The sequence below is a fragment of the Bubalus kerabau genome, chromosome 15 (genome assembly GCF_029407905.1).
Source record: "Bubalus kerabau isolate K-KA32 ecotype Philippines breed swamp buffalo chromosome 15, PCC_UOA_SB_1v2, whole genome shotgun sequence".
Taxonomy (NCBI): Eukaryota; Metazoa; Chordata; class Mammalia; order Artiodactyla; family Bovidae; genus Bubalus; species Bubalus kerabau.
Window position 1 is genome coordinate 3,456,451 of NC_073638.1, and position 20,226 is coordinate 3,476,676.

General features: G+C 38.8%; 1 pseudogene; it reads right to left on the reverse strand.

The window, feature by feature from the left end:
* Positions 1 to 4,380: 4,380 nt before the first annotated feature.
* LOC129628693 (RNA-binding protein EWS-like) overlaps positions 4,381 to 20,226 on the reverse strand; it is a 44,393-nt pseudogene continuing 28,547 nt past the window's right edge.

The window sequence follows — 20,226 nt, forward strand, 5'->3', positions numbered from 1 at the left end:
CAAAAGGCTGAGACGTGCAGCTTTCTCCTTTTTCTGCCCTCTAAGTTCCTGCTTTGCCTGGTTTTTCAAGACTCTGCAGCTTCTCCTTGGGCCCACCTGTGAGGGAGTTTCCCTATACACAGGACCTCCTCCTGTTTCAGGACTCCCTGCTTCCCTCAGGGCACAAACTCCTGCCCAGAAAATCTCCATCTTTCCCCTTTTTAATGTCTCCATCCTCTCTCTCATTTCACGGAACTTAGCCTGACCCTCTGGAAGCCTGGGGTCTTCTGCTGGTCCCTAAATGTTTCTTTGTAGAAGTTGTTCCATATCATGAGTTTTTGATGAATTAGTGGGGAAGCCGGCAATATCCCTGTCTAACTCCTCTGCCATCTTCCTGTCAGTTTCTGCCTATGCTTTTCTCTAAAAATTTTATAGTTTTTGGTCTTAAAGTTAGGTCTTTAATCCATTTTGAGTTTATCTTTGTGTATAGTGTTAGGTAGTGTTCTAATTTCATTCTTTTACATACAGCTATCCAGTTTTTCCAGTAGCACTTATTGAAAAGACTCTTTTTCCCCGATTATGTATTCTTGGCTCCTTTGTCAAAAATAAGGTATCCATAGGTGTGTGGGCTTATATCTAGGCTTTCTATCTTGCTCCATTGGTTCATATTTCTGTTTTAGTTCCTATACCATGCAGTCTTGATGACTATAGCTTTATAGTGTAGTCTAAAATCAGGAAGGTTGATTCCTCCAGCTCCATGCTTCTTTCTCAAGTTTGTTTTAGATATTCAGGGTCTTTTCTGTTTCCAGAAAAGTTTTTTTTTTTTTTTTTTTTTTTGTTCTGTGAAACTATAATTCTGTGAAAAACACCATTGGTAATTTGATAGGGATTGTATTGAATCTGTATATTACATTGGGTATTATAGTTGTTTTCACAATAATGATTCTTCCAACCCAGGAACATGGAATATCTTTCCATCTGTTTACATTGTCTTTGATTTCTTTCATCAGTATCTTATAATTCTTATAATTTTCTATATACAGATCTTTGGTCTCCTTAGGTAGGTTTACTCCTAGATGTTTTATTATTTTTGTTGCAATGGTAAATTTGATTGATTCCTTAATTTCTCTTTCTGATATTTCATTGTTAGTACAGAGGAATGAAAATGTTTCTGTGTATTGATTTTGTATCCTGCCACTTTGTTAAATTCACTGATTAGCTCTGGTAATTTTTCTTAGGGTATCTTTAGAATTTTATACGTATAGTATCATGTCATCTGCAAACAGTGAGAGTTTTACTTCTTTTCCAATCTGGATTCCATTTATGTCTTTTTCTTCTCTTACTCCTGTAGAGAAGACTATGGCAAAATACTACGTTGAATAATAGTCTTGAAAAGTGGCCACCCTTGTCTTGTGCCTGATCTTAGAGGAAATGCTTTCAGTTTTTCATCATTGAAAATAATGTTTGCTGTGGGTTTATCATATATGGCCTTTATTATATTGAGATAGGTATCTTCTATGCCTATTTTCGAAGAGGTTTTTTTTTTATCATAAATAGGTGTTGAATTTTGTTGAAAGATTTCTCTGCATCTACTGAAATTATCATATGATTTTTATCTTTCAATTTATTATTATGGTGTATCACATTGATTTGCATATACTGAAGAATCCTGGCATCCCTGGGATAAATCCAATTTGACCATAGTGTATGATCTTTTTAATGTGAAGGTTAATTTCTACCTAGAATCATATTCCTTATAAATAAATAAGCCTAATTTTTAAATTTTTATTTATTTATTTTAATTGAACAATAATTGCTTTACAACATTGTGATGGCATTTGCCATACATCAGCATTTCACACAGCATCATCCAAAATAAAATTTACCTTTCACACATTATCTCAGAAAACTACTCAAGTACATGTTTCAACCAAACAATGGCTACAGGTTGACAGGACTCCAGTTGAGACTGGAACAAAGGACAAGTGATCCTTAAAATAAGTAACTCATGAACAGTAAATTAACAAAACAAGAAAAGAGAAAATTCTAAAATAGCTACTCAGATAGTAAAGAATATGCCTGCAATGTGGGAGACCCAGGTTCGATCCTTGGGTCAGAAAGATCCCCTGGATAAGAGAATGGCTCCCCACTCCAGTATTCTTGCCTGGAGAATTCCATGGACAGAGAAGCCTGATAGGCTACAGACCGTGGGGTGGCAAAGAGTTGGACACAACTGAGTAACTAACATTTTCACTTTTTTTTTTTTTAACTTTCATACAAATATATTTGTGTACGAGTATTTGGAGATGAAATAGTTATGTATATGTATAAAAATAAGCACACAAACAAACAAAAAGGCAATTATGAAGACCAGGGAAAACAAAAATTTTACAGAAAGGAGAAAATAATTGTATATGAGTTGTGATTCAACTGTGAATAAGTTATGCTCATAATAACATATATTGAATATTGGTTTAATCCTAAAAGAATAACATAAATATATTGCAAGGATAGTAGGGAAAGTAATGATTTATTTGTGAGTAGCAGTATATAAAAAGTTAAATTCTTATCATCCACATAAAAATTCAATGTATTGTGTTTATTCTCAGATAGCACTATGAGTTATTTCTGAGAAGTATAACAGTAAATATCACAAGAAACAGTTAAAAGATGTTAGTAGAGTTTCTCTCAGGGAACAGGAAACCACATCAGGGAAATGGATTTTAGAAATTGTTTGTTTTTATGCAGAGGACATAGCAACCCACTCCAGTATTCTTTCCTAGAGAATCCTATGGACAGAGGAGCCTGACAGGCTATAGTTCATAGGTTTGCAAAGAGACTGATATAGCTGAAGCAACTTAGCACACATGCATACATGGTGTTGGTGGTAATTGTGACAAAGCCAGTTTAAAGGAGAGAGAAAGGAGAGAGGGAGAGAGAGAGAGAAACCATCTGTTGAAAGAAGGAAAAGTTTCAGAAGAAAAGAGGAGAAGCAGGGGAAAGTAAGCCAAAGAGGTAAGATAGGCTTTCTTCCAGGAAGGTGGTTCTTGTCCTACTTGTCTTCAAAGATTTGTGACTAAAAGTATGACAGAGATACAACCTACACCAAAGAGGGAATGTTATGAATCTTATTCACATTTTTTTTTTAATTTAGTAAATAAGAATATCCAGGAAAAGAAATAACTTGATATGTATCCAGAATTTCATCTTTGTTCAGTCATGCATGATATTGCATTCATAGATCAGAGAGTGACATAAATAAACATAAATGTTAAATAAACAAAAATAATTTTTTATTTGAATTGTGGATACTGTAATATATGTATTCACCATAAATCTCAGTCTGGATTGAACATGGAAATTACTTGGAATGAATTTTAAAATCACAAATCATATACAGTGAGTTTTTGGGTCCACAAAACAATCTTTGTGGACAAGGTCCAGGCATCAGTAGTTTAAAAACTCTGTAGGCAATTTTAATTTGCAGCAAACAGAAATTATGACTATTTCATGTGGTCCTTATACTAGCAATATTGGCATCATCTAGGTACTTTTACTAAATGTAAAGTTTCAGAACAACTCCCCAGACCTAGAGAAGGAAAAGTTTTGGGTGTAGGTATCATCTAAGACTTTAAGGTGATTCTGAAGCACACCACAGTTTGAAAACATCTGACTTGGGGTCTTATGATATACAGTGTGGTTCATGGACCTATAACTAAGCATATCAACTATCCCAATTTACCAGGATAGTCTTAGTTTGATAGTTAAACCCCTATACACTAGACAAGGGGGCTTTTAGTGGTAAATCATCCACCTATCAATATAGGACACAAATTTGATCCTTGGGTCAGGAAGATCCCCTGGAGAAGGAAATGACTTCTCATTCCAGAATTCTTGCTGGGGAATTCCCATAGGCAGAAGAGCCTGGTGGGCAATAGTCTATGGGGCTGTAAAAGAGTTGGAAACGACTTAGCCAATAAACAACAGCAACAACATGCTAAACAAACCAGAATGAATAGCTACCCTCAGCAACATCACTATTTGAGCCTTTATATTAAAAAAAAGTGTTAGTCTCACTTTTAGACTGCCTAAATTCAAATTTGCTTTTCAAGGAAAATTTTATTTTGCAGCAAATATTTTACAGTACATAGATGACTTCTATGTACTTGACAATCTGAGAACCACTGCACTTGGACAGTAATGGTTTTCAAGCCTACTGAACATTAAAATCTCCCCAGGCTTTACCCAAGACTCAATCAGAGTTTTTGGGGTTGAGCCCCAAGCCTCTTGTGAACCCATGATTGAGCACAGCTATACATTTATTTCTTTGTTTTGTTTTGCTTGTTTATAAAACTTTGAAATTTTATTTTTAAAACATCACAAGTATGAACATTTTTACAATTAGAAGCACTCTTGTTTTTCCACAGTGATAATGAGCATGCTCACAAGGGGTTTCCATTGTTTAATTTTGCGTAAACAATCATCTTTAAAAGAAGAAGAAGGAAAAAAGAAAACACTACTATTTAACTTATTTAATGTTTATTCACAAATGGAGAAAAATACTAAAGTACAGACAAGGACTCATTTCTCATACTAGTAAGTTTATGCCCCAAATCCTTCAAGCTATGTTTCAATAGTATGTGAACTGAGAACTTTCAGATGTACAAACTGGATTTAGAAAAGGAAGAGGAACCAGAAATCAAATTGTTAACATTCGATGGATCACAGAGAAAACAACAGAATTCGAAAAAAAAAAATCTACTTCTGCTTCATTGACAATGCTAAACCCTTTGACTGTGTGGATCACAATAAACTTTGGAAAATTCTTAAAGAGATGGGAATACCACACTACCTTATCTGTCTCCTGAGAAATCTCTATGCAGTTCAAGAAGCAACAGTTAGAAAGAGGCATGGAACAACTGACTGGTTCAAAATTGGGAAAGGAGTACAGCAAGGCTGCATATGGTCACTTTGATTATTTAGCTTCTATGCAGAATGCATCTTGTGGAGTGCCAGGCTGGGTGAATCACAAGCTGGAATCAAGATTGCTTGAAGAAATAACAACAACCTCAGATATGCAGAGGACTACTCTAATTGTAGAAAGTGAAGAGGAAATAAGAAACCTCTTGATGAGAGTAAAGGCAGAGAGTAAAAACCTAACTTAAAACTCAGCTTCCAAAAAACTATGAACATGGCATCTGGTCCCTTCACTTCATGGCAAATAAAAGGGGGAAATGTGGAAACAGTGACATATTTTATTTTTTTTTGGGGGGGGGGGGCACCAAAATCACTGCAATGGCAAGTTCCATGAAAGGAAATTTAGACAGTATATTAAAAAGCAAAGACATAACTTTGCTGACAAAGGTCTGTATAGTCAAAGCTATGATTTTTCCAATAGTTGTGTATGGATGTGAGTGTTGGATGATAAAGAAGGCTGAGCACTGAAAAACTGATGCTTTTGAGTTGTGGTGCTAGAGAAGACTGTTGAGAGTCCCTTGGATAGCAAGGAGATCAAAGATAGTCAATCAGAAAGGAAATCAACCCTGAATATTCATTGGAAGGACTGATGCTGAAGCTGAAACTCCAATACTTTGGCCATGTGATGTGAAGAACTGACTCATTAGAAAAGACCCTGATGCTGGGAAAGATTGAAGGTAAAAGAAGAAGAGGGAGGCAAATGATGAGATGGTTGGATAGCCTCACCAGCTCAATGGACATGAATTTGATCTAATTCCAGATCTAATACCAGGAAGCCTGGTATTCTGCAGTTCATTGGGTCTCAAAAAGTCAAACATGATTTAGTGACTGAACAACAATAGACAAGGAATAATCACAATGTTGTGACTAATAATATAAATATGGAATTATAATTCAAAACATTTTCTGGTTTAAAAAATAAATCTGGTAGTCAGTGCAGTTCTGCAGGGTCTCTGTGTCCAGTGGAACTGGTGTCTGCATTCCTGTGGTGCTCACCTTTAGCCATTTTTTCCAGGTCCTCCACACCTGCCTCTTCTACCACTCCTCTATTGCATCTAAGTTCCTAGGGGTCACCCAAGATCACCTTATTTTCTTCCACTAAAGCCACCATGTTTAATGTCCCAATCATCACTGAAGCCAACTCTATTTCCACCACAGCAACCTCTTAACATTCCACTGGAACCACCATAAAAATGCCAAAACTTACACAGGACTGGAAAACAAACTCTTTGCCAACAACAACAGAACCTTGTGTGCACCAGGACCCAGGAGAAAGGAGCAGTGACCCCACAAGAAACTGACCCAGACTTGCCCGTAAGTGTCCAGGAGTCTCCGGTGGAGGGGTGGGTCGGTGGTGGCCTGCTGCAGGGCTGGGGGCACTGAGTGCAGCAGTGCCTACATGGGTCTTTTTGAAGGAGGTCACCATTATCTTCATTACCTCCACCATAGTTCCATCCCAGGTAAATAACAGGGCGGGAACACAGTCATACTCTTCAACAGGAAATTGGATTAAAGATTTACTGAACATGGCCCCACCCATTCAGAGCAAGACCCCATTTCCTCCTAGGTCAGTCTCTCCCATCAGGAAACTTCCATAAGCCTCTTATCCTTCTCCATCAGAGAGAAGACAGACTGAAAACCACATTTACAGGAAACTAACCAATCTGATGACACAGACCATAGCCTTGTCTAACTCAAAGAAACTATGAGCCATGTCCTGTAGGGCCACCCAAGACAGACGAGTCATGGTGGAAAGTTCTGATAAAATGCAATCCACTGGAGAAAAGTATGGCAAACCCATTTTAGTGAGAACCCCATGGACAACATGAAAAGGCAAAAAGATAGGACACTGAAAGATGAACTCCCCAGGGCGGTGGGTGCCCAATATGCTACTGGAGATCAGTGGAGAAATAACTACAGAAAGAGTGAAGAGACGGAGCCAAAGCAAAAATAACACCCAGTTGTGGATGTGACTGGTGATGGAAGTAAAGTCCGATGCTGTAAAGAGCAATATGGCATAGGAACCTTGAATCAAGGTAAATTGGAAGTGGTCAAAAAGGGATAGCAAGAGTGAACATTGACATCTTAGGAATCAGCAAACTGAAATGGACTGGAATGGTTGAATTTAACTCAGATGACCATTATATCTACTACTGCAGGCAAGAATACCTTAGAAGAAATGGAGTAGTTATCATAGTCAACAAAAAAGTCTGAAATACAGTACTTGGATGCAATCTCAAAAATGACAGAATCATCTCTGTTCGTTTAAAAAACAAACCATTCAATATCACAGTAATCTAAGTCTATGCCCTGACTAGTAACACTGAAGAAGTTGAAATTGAATAATTCTATGAAGACCCACAAGACCTTCTATAATTAACACCCCAAAAAAGATGTCCTTTGCATTATAGGGGACTGGAATGAAAAAGTAGGAAGTCAAGAAATATCTAGAGTAACAGACAAACTTGGCCTTGGAGTACAGAATGAAGCAGGGCAAAGGCTAATAGAGTTGTGCCAAGAGAACACACTGGTCATAGCAAACACCCTCTTCCAAAAACACAAGAGAAGACTCTACATATGGACATCACCAGATGGTCAACACTGAAATCAGATTGAATATATTCTTTGCAGCCAGAGATGAAGACATGCTACACAGTCAGCAAGAAAAAAGACTGGGAGCTGACTGTGGCTTAGATCATGAACTCCTTATTTCAAACTTCAGACTTAAATTGAAGAAAGTAGGGAAAACCACTAGACCATTCAGTTATGACCTAAATCAAATCCCTTATGATTATACAGTGGAAGCCCCAAATAGATTCAAGGGATTAGATCTGATAGAGAGCCTGAAGAACTATGGACAGAGGTTTGTGACATTGTACAGAAGGCAGGGATCAAGATCATCCCCAAGGGCAAGAAATGCAAAAAGGCAAAACGGTTGTCTGAGGAAGCCTTACAAATAGCTGAGGAAAGAAGAGAAGCAAAAGGCAAAGGAGAAAAGGAAAGATATACCCATTTGAATGCAGAATTCCAAAGAATAGCAAAGAGAGATAGGAAAGCCTTCCTTTGTGATCAATGCAAAGAAATAGAGGAAAACAATAGAATGGGAATGTCTAGACATCTCTTCAAGAAAACTAGAGAAACCAAGGGAAATTTTCATGCAAAGATGGGTTCAATAAAGGACAGAAATGGTATGGACCTAATAGAAGCAGAAGATATTAAGAAGAGGTGACAAGAATACACAGAACTATACAAAAAAGATCTTCAAAACCCAGATAATGACAATGGTGTGATCACTCAACTAGAGCTAAACATCCTGGAATGTGAATTCAAGTTGGTGGGCCTTAAGATGCATCACTACCAATAAAGATAGTGAAGGTGATAGAATTCCAGTTGAGCTATTTCAAATCCTAAAAGATGATGCTGTGAAAGTACTGCACTCAATATGCCAGCAAATTTGGAAAACTCAGCAGTGGCCATAGGACTGGAAAAGGTCAGTTTTCATTATAATCCCAAAGAAAGGCAATGCCAAAGAATGCTCAAACTACCTCACAATTGCACTCATCTCACATGCTAGTAAAGTAATGCTCAAAATTCTCCAAGCCAGGCTTCAACAAAATGTGAACCGTGAACTTCCAGATGTTCAAGCTGGATTTAGAAAAGGCAGAGGAACCAAAGATCAAATAGCCAACATCCGTTTGATCATCAAAAAAGAAAGAGAATTCGAGAAAGATATCTGTTGCTGTTGCTGTTAAGTCGCTTCAGTCATGTCCGACTCTGTGTGACCCCATAGATGGCAGCTCCCTGGCTCCCCAGTCCCTGGGATTCTCCAGGCAAGAATACTGGAGTGGGTTGCCGTTTCCTTCTCCAATGCATGAAAGTGAAAAGTGAAATTGAAGTCACTCAGTCGTGTCTGACTCTTAGGGACCCCATGGACTGCAGCCCACCAGGCTTCTCCATCCATGGGATTTGCCAGGCAAGAGTACAGGAGTGGGGTGCCATTGCCTTCTCCAGAATGACATCTACTTCTGCTTTATTGACTACACCAAAGTCTTTGACTGTGTGGATCACAACAAACTGTGGGAAAATTCTTCAAGAGATGTGAATAACAGACCACCTTATTGCCTCCTGAGAAATCTGTATGCAGGTCAGGAAGCAACAGTTAGAACTAGACATGGAACAACAGATTGGTTCCAAGTTTGGAAAGGAGTATGTCAAGGCTGTATATTGTCACCCTGCTTATTTAACTTATATGCAAGGCACATCATGAGAAATGCTGGGCTGGATGAAGCACAAGCTGGAATCAAGATTGCCGGGAGAAATATCAATAACCTCAGATATGCAGATGACACCACCCTTATATCAGAAAGTGAAAAACTAAAGAGCCTCTTGATAAAAGTGAAAGAGGAGAGTGAAAAAATTGGTTTAAAGCTCAACATTCAGAAAACTAAGATCATGACATCTGGTCCCATCACTTCATGGCAAATAGATGGGGAAACAGTGGAAACAATGGCTGACTTTATTTTTCTGGGCTCCAAAATCACTGCAGATGGTGACTTCACCCATGAAATTAAAAGACGCTTGCTCCTTGGAAGAAAATTTATGATGAACCTAGACATCATATTAAAAAGCAGAGACATTACTTTGCCATCAAAGGCCCATTTAGTCAAAGCCATGGTTTTCCCAGTGGTCATGTATGGATGTGAGAGTTGGACTATAAAGAAAGCTGAGTGCTGAAGAATTGATGCTTTTGAACTGTGGTGTTGTAGAAGACTCTTGAGAATCTCTTGGGCTGCAAGAAGATCCACCCCGTCCATCCTAGAGGAAATCAGTCCTGATTGTTCACTGGAAGAACTGATGCTGAAGCTGAAACTCTAATACTTTGGCCAACTGATGTGAAGAACTGATTCATTTGAAAAGACTTTGATGCTGGGATATTTTGAAGGCAGGAGGAGAACAGGATGACAGAGGATGGGATGGTTGGATGGCATCACTGACTCAATGGACATGAGTTTGAGTAAATTCTGGGACTTGGCGATAGACAGGATGGCCTGGCGTGCTGTAGTCCATGGGTTGCAAAGAGTCGGACACAACTGAGTGACTGAACTGAACTGAACTGGGACCACCAGGGTCCATGACATCACCTTTTCTTTCCCACCTACCACCAGGGCCACCCCTGCCACATTCACTACCTGGGAGTTGGAAAGATGGCGGGTGGAAGTGTTTGGGTTTTGGGGCCTTAGACTGGTTGCACTCTGGATGAAGTTCTGTCTTCCACACCCTGAATCAGGGCACTTCCAGTCTCCTCCTCAAAATGGGTTCTCTTGGAAACCCCAGGGCCTTGTGTGGGAAGGTTCTTTGTCTACTCCACAACCTTCCATGTGATCCATGGGTCCTTCAGGACCTCCAAGGCCCCTGGACCTCCTCAGGAGGTAGTGGTATCCATCTGTCTTCACAATGTGTCATTCCTTCCCACATGCTGTTCATTGGAAGCTTCCTTTTTGCAAGAGAATCTCTTAAAAATTTCCCCATCAAACCACTCTACAGCAATTTTGGCAGATCTTTATAGGACACTGTAGCATCATAGTCTTTGGGTTTTCCTGTTTGTTTGTCCAAGTAGACATTAATCATGGGTTGTCCACTCCTTAATTTTAACAGTTCTGCACTGCTTAAAGAAGTCTGCCAGATCATCTAATGTCACACTGGCATTTAATCTGTCCTTAAACATAAACTGAACTGTCACCAGAGTCTTCATCTAGACCTACAGTGGGCCTAAATCAAGATCTTGTCATTCATCCATGTGTCCACCAAGCTTATTGAAGCCACTTCACTCTCTAGCAACCATTCTACCTCATCTTCCTCCCTGCCCACCTCTGCTTATACTTTTCACAGTCAAATCTCCCTTTTCCTCTGCCCAGGTAAACCAGGCCACTCATTCTCCAGTTCTCTTCTGGCCAGGAACATCCTCCAGACTCCTGCTTGTAAATGGGAGTGGGGTGCTCTTGGGGTGGTTGTGTGGAATGAATTTTGTAGCCCGTAGCTGCCGCTTTGTTGCCTATATTGCCTTGGAACCTGGCTATAGGATCCACTGGGGGATGAAGGGTAACTAGTGGGTGGCTGCTGTTCATAGTTGCTTCGTTGACCATAGTAGTTAGTCTGCTGTCCATAGCTGAGCAAGCTAGGTGTCATATGCAGAATAAGCTGCATAAGAGGCCTGGTTGGTAATATCTGTAGCAGTGATTGTATCATAAGCAGCAGTACCATATACTGGACAGGCTGACAATACCCTTGTGGAGGGTGCAGTTCAAGTAGAATATCCATTGGGAGGCTCCCCATAGGAAGTTGCATATGTGGTCTGCCCATAGGCTGTATTCGTCTGAGCCTGGGTATAACTGACATCAGTGGGCTGTCCATAGGGTGCATATGCCTGAGTGGCTGTACATATCCAAGAGTGGGGTAGGTGGTGTAAGCACCATAGCCCTACTGGGCTGTAGGTACTGTAATATCCATGGGTACCCTTTTCTTTCCACAATTACAAATTTCAAATATAATGAAAATAGAATAAAGTAGGTCTTAGATAAGCAGCACTTAAGCTTCTAGGCATTCACAATGCAAAAATATCTTAGAAGCATTTTTTTTTTTTTTTTTTTAGTTTCTGCTCAGATGGTAGATGCTGTGTTGAGTCTTGTGGAGACAAAAATGAGTAAGATGCAGACTTTTACAGAAAGTAATCATAAGCCAGTCACAATGACTCCTTTTTGAGCTCATGCTTGAAATTAAAATATAATAATAATCACTAATAGCAATAATAATCACTTACTAATAGTAAGTTCTTCCAGTGTTTCCCATTTGCCTTCTTCTTCACTAGAGAGTAACCCTTTGTTCTCAAGGGCTGGAGAAATTAAAGTATATTGGACTTAGTTACAAGAATTATCAGTCTTATATGGTTGTGACAACTGAAAAACAATCTCAACAAAAATTACAGTGAAAAATCAAAGTTGTTGTCCAGACTAGGGTAAATACCTAAAGATTTATCATGCCTTTAAGATAAAATGAATCCTGTTATGTTTTTACTTTTTTAAGATATGAAAACTACTTCTCAAAACTAAGCAAACCACTTTGAAAAACATTGCTTTGGAGATATTTTTGAAAGTAAATATATAAAATAGAAATCTTCGTGGTATATATTAAGCTTTAGCTATAAATTAGCTGTTTTGAGCACTTAATTAAAATACTATCTCATCCTTTTTTAGAGTAGAATGATTTGCCTATAAGAAATAGAGTTTGATATCAAGATCAGGAATTTGCAATCTCCCAGCTTAATCAAGGCTGAGTACTCTCATTGCCTACTAATCTATCAGAAACTGATGTGGTCGTACTCTGTGAATTCAGGTGTGCTGCTGAAATGACTCATACTGGCAGAAAGTTCAGGTTCATTAGGTAAAAATCAAACTTGATCTTGCCTTGTAGTGAAATCTTCTAACATCCATTTAAAAAACAATTGTGTAGCTCTTTGTGTTTCAAACACTTCTATCAATTTCTCCGAAAATACATATGTTCTTCTAATTTATTCAAATGTGTTAAAATCACACTTTATCTTAACAGCACAACTTTTTCTAAGTGCTAAAAAAATGCTCCTGGCATAACTAAAGAAGGACATGAGATAGCATTTTACTCTTAGAGAATGGAAATGGATCTTTTTAATTGTCCATAACTTCCTATGCAAAACTCCAAAAAACACAGATATTCTTGACAATTGTCTAAAAGTAAGAGTATTTTAAGGTAGAAGGTCAAAAGGTGGAGGGGAAAAAAAGAAAAAAAAACTTTGTTTATATAAGAAGTGAATTATAAATTTTGGTTACTTTAGGTTAGAGAGCCTACTTTCTTAGCCACCACTAACTGGAATGCAATTATGTGTTACTGATGAGGTATTGAATAGTCAAAAATTAGTGCTAATAACGGAGAAGGCAATGGCACCCCACTCCAGCATTCTTGGCTGGAAAATCCCATGGACGGAGGAGCCTGGTGGGCTTCAGTCCATGGGGTCGCTAAGAGTCAGACACGACTGAGCAACTTCAATTTCACTTTTCACTTTCATGCATTGGAGAAGGAAATGGCAACTCACTCTAGTGTTCTTGCCTGGAGAATCCCAGGGACGGGGGAGCCTGGTGGGCTGCCGTCTATGGGGTCGCACAGAGTCGGACACGACTGAAGCGACGCAGCAGCAGCAGCAGTGCTAATAAAGTATTGTTTTGTCATTTACGTAGCTAATATCCACATGATTGATATATTTTCTTGTCATGTGTGACAAAATCTGGGCCCCAAGTGATTCTCTGAAATATATATTGTCTTGAAAATTTTGAGTACAGGAGACATAGAGGAGGCTGAATATATGCACTACTTTGATTTGGTCTGATGGGCTTAGAGCTTAAAGAAGTCAATTATATAATAGTTCTATTGGCCATTGGGATTCCTATTCCTTGCTTGTCTCTCATCGCATCTCTAAAGTGAATGATCTGTTATGATCAGTATCTTTAGAGAACAAACTTATGGTTACCAAAGGGGAAGAGTTAAGGGGAAGGCTAAATTGGGGTGTGGGGATTGACAAGTGCAGACAGCTATATTTAAAATAAAATGCCTTTCCAGACTTCCCTTGAGGTCCATTGGTTATTAATCCACCTGTCAAAACAAGGGACAAGGGTTCGATCCCTGGTGTGGGAAGATTCCACATGCTGCAGGGCAACAAAGCTTGTGTACCACAACTGCTGAGCCCGTGCTCTAGAGCCCTCAAGCTACAACTGTGGAGCCCAGCTACTGAAGTACATGTGCCCTAGAGCCCATGTTCCACAACAAGAGAATCCATCAAATGAGAAATCTGCACACAATTAGAGAGTAGCCCTTGCTCACTGCAACTAGAGAAAGCTCACAGGCAGCAATGAAGATCCAGCACAGCCAAAAATAAATAAATAAATAAATAAATTTTAGAAATAAAGTAAAATAAAATGTCTTTCCATGAGAAAGAAAGATTTTTGTTTTCTCAGATCTTTTTTTATGCCAAAAGATTGTTATTTGTAATAAGTTTTTCATGATTTTTTTGAGTCATATAGCAAGTATTGTTGCCATGTGAACTATATGTGTAAAACAGAGAAATTAATGGTTATTTCCCTTTCTTTTAGCAATCATGTAATAAATACAAACAGTTTTAAGTTGGGCTAATTCTGAAAATCCCATAGAGATGTATAATGAAGCAGCCATTGATCACAGAGTCTAACAATCCAGGAGGGAAGGCAACACATGCAAATGCATATAATATCTACAATTGTTAAAAATACACCTCATGAGTGGAATTGAGAAATGTTGTGGCTGAGAAAGGGAAAGACCCATTCGACTTGGAAGTTATCAGGGAAGACTTTACAAGGTCAGTAGATAAAGCAGTGTTTGTAGATAAGCACAGCAGAAGACCACAGTTGAACCTCTTCTTTAATTTTCTATTTAATGTTTAAATCTCCATACCTCACTTTGTCATTTGTAACAGATTTAAAGCTTTTGTCTTAAGGACAGATTGCATTAAATATAAAAGGCAAAAAATAAAGGATTGAGAAAAAAAATCATAGGAGAAAATTTTAATGATCTTGGGATAGCAAAAGCTTCCTTTAATAATACAGAAAGAGGCTAAGAGTGTATTAATTTTTGTTTTGTCTTCACCAACCAGTAAGATAGCAGAAGAAAAATGGACAGACTACAAGAAGATGTGACAATATTGATGATACTATGTCTGAGAGATAACTCATGTCAAGAATATACTAAAAAAAAAAAAAAACACAAAAAACAAAAAAACAAAACCTTTTTGGATGAGGTAAACAAATGCATTGAAAAATAGGTAAGAGACTTGCCAGTCACATCACAAGATAAGCAGTCCACTTGCCCCATAAACATGAAAAGTGTTTGACTTCATTTATTATTTGAGAAATGCAGAATAGAATCACAGTACATACAATTTTACTAGAAGAATGGAAATGACAAAAGAAAGTTCCAAATGTGTAGGAACCAAAATTCTCACGTACTCTTAGTAGAAGGAGAGACTGGTAAAACCGCCTTGGAAGTTCTTTGATAATTTCCAATCAACTCAAGCATAAGCTGACTCTATAACTCAGCAATTCCAGCCATAGGAATATTAGTGTATTGTTTCATATTTATGCTGTAACAAATTATCAAAAATTTTGTGGCTTAAAACAGCACAAATTTGTTATCTTACAGTTCTTTAAATCAAAACCTCATCAGCTCTCACTAGGCTAAATTAAAGCAGTTATGTTCCTTTCTGCACACTTCAGGTGAGACTCCCTTCTGAAGCCATTCCCAGCTTCCAAAAGTGCCCTGCATTCCTCAAGTCATAGCCAAGACCTGAATTATTAATGCCAGGAATGTTCCTCACCTTACTTTCCCCATTGAGTCTCTCTATTTGTCTTTCTGTCATCTCTCTGTCTCTCTCCACCAGTATTTCTGTCTCTATTAGTGATTTCTTTTCTCCATGTCTCTGATTTTCTCCCTCTATTTCACTCTTTCTCATTCACAGTAGTGAGGAAAGTTTCTTTGCTTTTAAAGATTTATGTGATCAACTAGGCCTACCTAAATAACCTAGGTCACTTCAGTTCAGTTCAGTCACTCAGTCGTGTCCGACTCTTTGCGACCCCATGAATCGCAGCACGCCAGGCCTCTCTGTCCACCACCAATTCCCAGAGTTCACTCAGACTCACGTCCATCGAGTCAGTGATGCCATCCAGCCATCTCATCCTCTGTCGTCCCCTTCTCCTCCTGCCCCCAATCCCTCCCAGCATCAGAGTCTTTTCCAATGAGTCAACTCTTCACATGAGGTGGCCAAAGTACTGGAGTTTCAGCTTTAGCATCATTCCTTCCAAAGAAGTCCCAGGGCTGATCTCCTTCAGAATGGACTGGCTGGACCTCCTTGCAGTCCAAGGGACTCTCAAGAATCTTCTCCAACACCACAGTTCAAAAGCATCAATGCTTCGGCACTTAGCCTTCTTCACAGTCCAACTCTCACATCCATACATGCCACTGGAAAAACCATAGCCTTGACTAGATGGACCTTTGTTGGCAAAGTAATGTCTCTGCTTTTGAATACGCTATCTAGGTTGGTCATAACTTTCCTTCCAAGGAGTAAGCGTCTTTTAGTTTCATGGCTGCAGTCACTATCTGCAGTGATTTTGGAGCCCCCAAAAATAAAGTCTGACACTGTTTCCACTGTTTTCCCATCTATTTCCCATGAAATGATGGGACCGGATGCCATGATCTTTTTTTTCTGAATGTTGAGCTTTAGGCCAACTTTTTCACTCTCTCCTCTTTCACTTTCATCAAGAGGCTTTTTAGTTCTTCTTCACTTTCTGCCATAAACGTGGTGTCATCTGCATATCTGAGGTTATTTTATTTCTCCCGGCAACCTTGAGTCCAGTCTGTGTTTCTTCCAGTCCAGCATTTCTCAATATATATAAGTTAAATAAGCAGGGTGACAATATACAGCCTTGACGTACTCCTTTTCCTATTTGGAACCAGTCTGTTGTTCCATGTCCACTTCTACCTGTTGTTTCCTGACCTGCATACAGATTTCTCAAGAGGCAGGTCAGGTGGTCTGGTATTCCCATCTCTTTCAGAATTTTCCACAGTTTATTGTGATCCACACAGTCAAAGGCTTTGGCATAGTCAATAAAGCAGAAATAGATGTTTTGTGGAACTCTCTTGCTTTTTCCATGATCTAGCGGATGTTGGCAATTTGATCTCTGGCTCCTCTGACTTCTCTAAAACCAGCTTGAACATCAGCAAGTTCACGGTTCATGTATTGCTGAAACCTGGCTTGGAGAATTTACTCCATCTCAAATTCTTAAATCATATCTGCAAAGTCCTATTGGTCTTGTAGCATGCTGACAGATTTGAGGATCTAGGAAGTAGTTATCAAAAACAGGCAAAATTTATCAATATAGGAGAAATCATGATGGGAGCATCCTTGTGGAGGATGTGATTTATGATTAGGACATGGGTGGGGGAACTTTCCAGGATGACAGCACTGTTATGTTTCTTATCCTGGGCACTGGGTAACGTGTTTACTAGTTTGTGAAAATTATATATGTTATGCTTAAATATTACATTTGAAAAATAGAGCAGTAGGTATAATAACCAAATGACATAAAAATATTAGAAATTATCTTTTTTATCTACTATTTGATAGATGTACTGATATGTTTTCCTGTTCTCACATAGCCCATAAGATAAGCATTATTTTTCCAACTTAACAAATAAAGGTGTTAAGAATCAGAAGTGCTAAGTAGCATAGCTAATAAATATAATCTTGACTTAAAAATTTTTTTTTCTTACTTTTTGCTTCTAAATAATGAAAATCATTGGGCTTCCCTGATAGCTCAGTTAGTAAAGAATCTGCTTGCAATGCAGGAGACACCGGTTCAATTCCTGGGTTGGGAAGATCTGCTGGAGAAGGGATAGGCTATCCTAATATACTTTATTACTAATAAAGGACAGAAATGGTATGAATCTAACAGAAGCAGAAGATATTAAGAAAAGGTGGCAGGAATACATAGAAGAAATATACAAAAAAAGATTGTCATGACCCAGATAATCACTCACCTAGAGCCATATATCCTGGAGTGTGAGGTCAAGTGGGCCTTAGGAAGCATCACTATGAACAAAGCTAGTGAAGGTAATGGAATTCAGGTTGAGCTATTTCAAATCCTAAGAGATGATACTGCTAAAGTATTGCACTCAATATGCCAGCAAATTAAAAAAAAAAAACTCATCAGTGGAGACGGGACTGGAAAAAGGTCAGTTTTCATTCAATCCCAAAGAAAGGCAATGCAAAATAATCTTCAAACTACTGGACATTTGTACTCATCTCACATACTGGCAAAGTAATGTTCAAAGTTTTCCAAGCTAGGTTTCAACAGTACATAAAATAAGAACTCTCAGATGTTCAAGGTGGATTTAGAAGAGGCAGAGGAACCAGAGATCAAATTGCCAACATCCGTTGAATCATAGAAAAAATGAGAGTTCCAGAAAAATATCTACTTCTGCTTTATTGACTATGCCAAAGCCTTTGACTGTGTGTATCACAACAAAGTGTGGAAAATTCTTCAAGACATGGGAATTCCATACCACCTTACCTACTTCCTAAGAAATCTGTATACAGGTCAAGAAGCAACAGTTAGAACCAGACATGGAGCAACAGACTGGTTCCAAATTGGGGAAGGAGTACATCAAGGTTGTATATCGTTACACTGATTATTTAACTTATATGCATAACACATCATGCAAAACACTGGGATGGATGTAGCACAAGCTGGAATCAAGATTTCCGGGAGAAGTATCAATAACCTCAGATATGCAGATGACACCACCCTTTTATCAGAAAGCAAGGAAGAACTAAAGAGTCTCTTGATGAAAGTGAAAGAAGAGAGTGAAAAAGTTGGCTTAAAATTCAGCATTCAGAAAATTAAGATTATGGCATCTGGTCCCATCACTTCATGGAAATTAGATGGGGAAGCAATGGAAACAGTGAGACACTTTATTTTGAGGGGGCTCTAAAAATCACTGAAGATGGTGACTGCAGCCATGAAATTTAAAGACACTTGCTCCTTGAAAGAAAAGCTATGACTAACCTAGACACCATATTAAAAAGCTGAGACACTACTTTGCCAACAAAAGTCCATCTAGTCAAAGCTATGGTTTTTCTAGAAGTCACGTATGGATGTAAGAGTTGGACTATAAAGAAAGCTGAACACCAAAGAATTGATGCTTTTCAACTGTGGTGTTAGAGAAGACTCTTCTGACTCCCTTGGACTGTAAGGAGATCAAACCAGTCAATCCTAAAGGAAATCAGTCGTGAATATTCATTGGAAGGACTGATGCTGAAGCTGAAACTCCAATACTTTGGCCACCTGATGAGAAGAACTAACTCATTGGAAAAGAGCCTGCTGCTTGGAAAGATTGAAGGTGGGAGAAGGGGATGAGAGAGGATGAGAGGTTTGGATGGCATCACAGACTCAATGGACATGACTTTGAGCAAACCCCGGGAATTGGTGCTGGACAGGTAAGCCTGGCGTGCTGCAGTCCATGGGATGGCAAAGAGTCGGACACGACTGAACAACTGAACTGAACTGAATGGAAATTATCCTTTGCTTTACTTATATAAAACTTTATCACTTCATATATGATATTGAAAATTTTGAACATGCTTCTCTATTAGACTCTATTTACTGTTTTCTGGCCAGTGGCAAATAAGTACCTATAACTATATGCAACACACATATCAGAATGCATGGTCACTCACTTCAGTGGTATTCAATTCTTTGTGTCCCTATGTACTGTGCTTGCCAGGCTTCTCTGCCCATGGGATAACCAGAGTGGATTGCCATGCCCTCCTCCAGGGGATCTTCCCAACTCAGGGATCAAACCTGAGTCTCCTGCATTGCAGGAGGCTTCTTTCCCACTGAGCCATCAGGGAAGCCCCTATATATAGCATATAATCAAATATTTTAGGAATAATTTCAGTTGCTTCTATAAAATTTACAGTCAATATCACTGAAACTTGAAATGACATTGCCTTCCAGAATATATAAGCCAAGACTTCTGCTTTTATAAGGGATGTTGTTCTCATAAATCATGGGGAAAAAAGAGCCCTTGGAAAGGCAGAAGGATCCTAGAGAGCTATGGGATTTGCTATGTCTTTATCAACAGCTTTTAGAACACTCCAATTATCTATGTAGCATCAGGTATAAAGAGAGAACTAATTCCTTGCAAGGCTTTGAGGTGAGAAGGTTGATAGAACTTTAAGGTTGATTCTCTGTTCTAAGTTTGGAAATCCCATTTGATATGAAAGTGAAGTGAAAGTGTTATTCATTCAATCCTGTCCGACTTTTTACAAAATCACGGACTTTAGCCATATTAAAAAGCTGAGACACTACTTTGCCAACAAAAGTCCATCTAGTCAATATAGCCCACCAGACTCCTCTGTCCTTGGGATTCTTTAGGCAAGAATCCTGGAGTGGGTTGCCATTTCCTCTCCAGGGGATCTTCCTGATCTGGAGATTGAACCCAGGTCTCCTGTAGTGCAGGCATATTCTTTGCCATCCAAGCCACCAGGGAAGCCGTTTGATATGGGTTTCCCTAAATGTAACTAAAATCTGTGGTTCTTATGTATCAGTCTGATGGAGGCTACCAGGATATTTGGTTAATGAGTTGCATCCTAGGAAA